This window comes from Gracilinanus agilis, chromosome 3 (genome assembly GCF_016433145.1).
Source record: "Gracilinanus agilis isolate LMUSP501 chromosome 3, AgileGrace, whole genome shotgun sequence".
NCBI lineage: Eukaryota > Metazoa > Chordata > Mammalia > Didelphimorphia > Didelphidae > Gracilinanus > Gracilinanus agilis.
The window spans coordinates 120,321,130-120,327,129 of NC_058132.1; the positions used below are offsets into that span (position 1 = coordinate 120,321,130).

The following is a 6,000-nucleotide window of genomic DNA, read 5'->3' on the forward strand; positions in this document are numbered from 1 at the left end:
GAAATAGGTAGTATGAAGTAGGTTGATGAGATTGAATGACAAACTTGTAGCAGCCTTGGTCAGCATAGATGAATGACATCCTCTAGCTCTACTCATCTGCACATGAAGAGGAAGAATAAGAGGTGGATTTTGAGAGCAATCCAAAGTTGAGTTTTGGCAAAATCGCAGTAACAAAAGGATAGTGGGGGTAATTTAAGAGTTGAGGACAGTATAATATTGACTCATTTAACTATAGAATCAAGACTGGGAAAAGAATAAAGTGGCTAGGAGGTACTGAGGGATGAAAGGCACATCACAAGAACAAGTTTAGGGGAAGAGATGGAATGTTAGATGGTTACAATTAAGTCCAGGAATTTAGGAATTCTTGATCATGGAAGTAGAACAATTATGAGTGATCGTAAGATCAAGGTTATAGCTGTTACCAAGTATAGCTGAGGTGTAGTAACAGCAGATGGAAAGGTTATTGAAATGGACATCAACGTAAATGTTGGAGCCTCCCAGAATTAAGGGCAGGGACTGAGATAGAGAGAAGGAGGGAGTTACTGATTCTACTTATAATAAAGTTACAAAGCTGAGCTAATTTGACAGTTGCATTGTCAGTCTCACCTTTCAATATACAAACACTACTTCATTTAATGGTTCTCTGTATTTGGACCTTCTAAATATGGACATGTCTAGATAAATAGTTACATTTCCTAATGCTGCTAATAACCATTTGCATGTCTATGTCTATATCTTAAAAGATATGAGTATATGTATATTTTATTTATACATATATGCATGCAAACACTATATATGAGAAAAAGAGAGAACAAGAACACCGAAAAAGTACAGTTCAAATAGCCCAATACCTGATAGACAGACATTCCATACAGATAGCCAGTTCTATCTACCTACTCCAAGGCTTCAACCAACAAGGTGTCTTGGCCTGCCACTTTAAGGCCAGAGTAGAAAACTGCCTTATCTCACATCGTAAGCCCTGCTCTCCCCCTTGGCCCACCCCCCCTTGAGTGATCTTTTTCCCTTTCTTCCTTTGAAATCTCCAACCTTGGTTATTTCCACCTCAGGTGACTCTCTCACATAAATCTTACTTTAATATCTTCTCTAACTCCTACTCTAGTATCTCAAAAAAATTTCACCTTGCTTTTTATTTGATTCATTTATGAGATTCAAATGACCACAATTATGGTTTAAAAGCTTAGGAATAATGTTTGTGATTTGCTATTAATTTTAGGTAAAAAATGGGCATAAAAAGTCTTTCCATTTCCTTTTTATCTTCCTTGAAAACAACTTTCTTTCAAACACAAGTATTTATAATAAGTAAAAATGTTTTCTCCTTAAACTCTATTTTCTGCTTTATTTATTGTACTGCTGCAAGAGTATTGTTTTCTATGATTTTTATTTGCAAATGTGCAGTATTTCTGTCATATATAAATTATGTCTTTCATGTTTCTATTAGTTTCTTCTCTGGAGGTGGCCATTCACAAGTTATTCTTCAAATCCTGTAGCTTTACACAATGTTCTCTTTATTTTAGATTGGCTTTTGCAGGAGAGCCTAGATACTTAACCACTATTTATAATGTTTCTAAGGGAAATGGCATTCTAAGTTTCCAAAATTCAATTAATAAATAAATTTTCAGAATGTAATCCAATGATAAGTTGGAGAAATACTTAGAATTCTCAGTCTAGATCAGCTTATAGTACTGAAAATTCAACACTGGTAAACTAGCAGTTCAAAATATAAAGGAAACATTCTGAAGACCATGAAGGTAAATGGTAAGTTTGTGGCCAATCTAAAGAAGGGGTGTGTGTGGGAAAAGCTTCAAGGAAGTGAGAGTGTCTGTGATCATATCACTAATTTATTTACTTTTAACTTTCAGGGAAATATAACATTACCTCTCCTCCCCCACCATCAAAAAAATCCACAAATCAGATGGATTTTTTTATATCATCATCAAACAAAATAAAATCCAAATCTAACAACAAGGACAGCAATAATGACCTGTTCTACAGGCTTCTTCCTGTACACATAAACAAGACATTACAAGTAAGTATAAACAAATTATTTTATTTTGTTATATTAGTCAAACTACTTTTAATATGCTCATGAAAATACCATCCAACTGCAATTGATAGCTACATAGCTCTCTCTCACTCTCTCTCTCACTCACTCTCTCTCACTTTCTTTCTCACTTTCTCTCGCTCTCTCTCATCCATACCTAAATGATGTTTCTTACTAATTCTGATTCCATGGCAGAACTGGCAGAGAAATGATTAGCCTTTTGCCTAGCACAGAACATCTTTATTTAATGACTCAGTTTTAACAGCTAAGAACATACACTTCCTTTCTTCCCCAACAGAATGAGTATATGCTATATTTATTCATCCATGCCTTTTAAAAAATACATAATGTTAACATATAATTACCTATTTTAAACAGGTATAAATACATAAGGATTTATTGAAATCTAGGTAACTATTTTAAGATTTCCTTTTTTTGGCATTTTCTTATAAAAGCATAACTGTCCTCATGTTAATACTAATACTTAAGAAAGTTATAAATATGAAGCTAAATGAATGTGAGACTTTGAAGAGATGTGGTTGAAAAATAAGAGCCACTGGAATCATTATTATCTTTGCTTTGTAGTGTACTGAAAAGTGACATCTAACTTTAGTGACTATTACATGACTGTATATCTTATTTCTCAATCATTTAGCATTTAAATATTGCTCTCTTCGTCCTGAACTGTCATTACTATATGACATATGAATTTTGAAGCAATGTTTAGTGTAACTTTTGTACTCACTCTGAATTCTATCACATGATTTTAATATTAGTTCTGAATTAACTATAAACAGTTGACTTTTATATAAGGAAAATGATCAATTTCTACATTTTTAGGCAGTCAGAGAGAAAGATGAAAAATGATAGACTGCAACTGTTTTATTTTTGGAAACCCTCTGTAAATAAAGATCCATTTCCAAAGTAAGATATTCCATGGCCTCAGAATAGTTGGTCATGATTCAAGTGCCTTAGGCAACAGAGAAGTATTGTTTGGTAGTTGTTTTTTTTTTTTTTTAACCTCTCCTAGTAACAGCAGTTTTACAAGGCACAAATGCAATAAGGTAACAGCAGCGCAGTAACTATAAATTGTATCATTAAAGTGAATATTTAAGCAGTATTTTTAAGAGTTACAATATTAACTCCCCCCCCCCCCATTGCTTTAACGATCTAAATAAGAAGAGCTAACCTGAGTGATACTCACCCAGCCTCAGAGGAACATCCGGGCTTAAGCAGAAACTAATAGCCACATGGTGAGGTGCTGAAGACAGCTCTCTCCCAGTCCCAAAGTCCCTTAGATGAAGTAGTCTTTATCTTCCATTTAATAGATGTCTTTTATTGCAGACACGTGGCACAGGAAAGCAGTTCCACAATTCAGTCTTGACTTTGCCTTTCTGAAGATCAACTGTTACCAATGGAAAATGTTAGCAGAAAATGATCACTTGAACACTCACGGAGCAGCTGTAAATTTCCACTCTCCTTTGCTGGACTCGGATTCCAAGCCTCCCTTGTCTTTTAATCTGTCACGGGCAGTTCTGTTTCTGGTCAAACCAGCTCTCTTGTGTACTCTTGCTCACTCTCTAACACTCATATATACACATACCACACAGCCAGTTTAGAGCTCTCTCTCTCTCTCTTTCTCTCTCTCTCTCTCTCTCTCTCTCTCTCTCCCTCCCTCCCCCCCTTTTCCCTCCCAACTAAGTACAACGTCAGAGGAATGAGTGTAAAGCAAGGAAGCAGAATGATTACTCAGTTAAAAATAAAAACAAAAACCACCCTTGAAAACAAAATCCTACAGAACCACAAATGCAACAAATTCACATTCATTGCAGGGATATCCCTAGTGCCTAGCACAGTGTCTGGACCACAGCAGCCATTTGATTAAGTGTTTATTGATTATTTGTCCAAGTTTCCCTCATATTTCAGGGGGCTGCTGTGATAGTTAAATTATGATCCTGCAGAAAATTTATACAAATATTTCTTCTTGAGATAAACAAAATCAGGAAAAACACAGTAGCAGAATTATAGTATCCAGAATTTGATTTTTGACAAAATTGAATGAAATGAAAACAATTTTGCAAATTGTAGAATTTTGGAAGTTATCATTATTAAGACTAGGTTTTCAGTTGAAGACAATAAGAAAAAATAACAGAAAAGATTCTGGAAATTAAATACCATCCAACTTAAACTTTAAATAAGATATAGCAGTTGAAAAAAATATTTTCTTCTAGCACTGACTTGTTAGGATATATATCTTTTCAGTGGGGATCTTAAACTATGTCTTTGGATATTTAGCATACTTAGGCAGCTAGATGGCATAGTTGATGGAGTACAGAACCAGAAATAGAGAAGACTTGAGTTCAAATGTTACCTCAGATACTTCATAGCTCTGTGATTCTCGATCAAATCATTTAACCAAACTTTATGAGCCTCTTTCTACCTCCCATTTGGGAGGACAAAACACAAATATGTTTATAAAGTGCTTTTCAAAACATAAATTTCAATGCAAATGCTAGCTACTGTTTTTACATTAAAGTATGCATTTAAATAATTATTTATGTTTGCACTCAAAATGCATTCAGTGTTACAATTTGAAGTTGTCTATCACTGTAAAACTTGGAAAAGAGTGTTACATGGAAGGAAGAAGTATCAATATATGCCCATCAGATTAAAGAGATAGTAAGCTAAGGCAGGGTTGAAATCTGGAAGTGAAAACTGAAGCTACTGGTTAATTATACACACACCTGCTGTGTAAATAAACACAGCAGTCAGAGCTGTCTTTGGGGTGTCATTCCTTTTGCTACCTAGCAGGTTCTCACAAACTAGCATTTTAGGTTTTCTAACTGCTACCACTCATCCTTTAGGCCCTATCTAAGTTCTTCTGTGTTTAAATTATAGGGTATTCTTTAGGGACAGCTGATATTCTACAATTGTGTTAAGAATCATTTTTATCTTATTTTCTAAAAATTCCAAGAATGCAGGCTTCAGAATAAGATGTGGCCATCATTTATAGAATGGGCTATTACTCCTATAACCAATAAGGAAAAAAAAATTATGCTGAATTATTTCTTAATTTCAACTAATATCTAAATTACATTGTACTCATATAGCTATAGTATTTATGTAGTACTTTAGGGTTTACAAAGTGCTTTACATGTCATTTGATCTTCATAATTTAATATTTATTAAGCATTTACTTGGTCCAAAGCATTGTGTGAGATATTAAAAAAAGAAAAATAAAAGTCTCTGCTTTCAAGGACTTTACAGCCTAGTAGGGAGATGAGATTAATACACAAATAGCCATAATATATGTATTATGTATTAATATACAAATAATCATAATATATAACCAAAATATACTAATATGTCAATAACCATTAAAATGTAATGCTAACACAGGTACAGTCAAATAGAGAGATATGTGTTTTAGAGAAGTAAGGGTGATTTGTATTTATGGTCCAGAGAATGCTTTTTTAGTGAGTGAGACCTGAGCTAGGTCTTGAAAAAAGGGAAGAATCTCAATCATCAAAGATATGGAGAGGGTTCTTCACAATCTACTTTAGGTGTTACTTCTGCCATTACAACCCCTCCCCCCCCATCTCAATCCTCTCAGATAAAAGTGATTTCCTTGTTTCTTGAATTTTATTCTCAGGCACTTAATCATTTTCTAACCTGTGTCAAGAATTATTTGTATGACTAGTTCATCACTCTATAAGACTGTAGATTTCATGGATAGGGATTGTGTTGTTTTTATCTTTGTATCCCTAGCACCTTGCACATACTGAATGCTTTACAATTCAATTTGTATTTACCCTGTTACTTGAAAGCTATTTCCTGAATACATTTTTAAAAATTTTATCTTCTGGCTTATAATCTCAGAGTGGTAAGGGGTAGGCAACTAGGGTTAAGTGGCTTGCCCAAGATCACATAGCTAGGAA

At 34.1% G+C, this 6,000-nt stretch overlaps 1 protein-coding gene across 1 annotated transcript in view; it reads right to left on the minus strand.

The window, feature by feature from the left end:
• The window catches only part of CAB39L (calcium binding protein 39 like), a 165,830-nt gene extending 162,148 nt beyond the window's left edge, over positions 1-3,682 (minus strand). Inside the window, exon 1 of the mRNA XM_044668237.1 lies at positions 3,267-3,682. The gene's annotated coding sequence lies outside the window, so the exon portion shown is untranslated. The remainder of the gene's footprint in view (positions 1-3,266) is intronic.
• Positions 3,683-6,000: the final 2,318 nt, after the last annotated feature.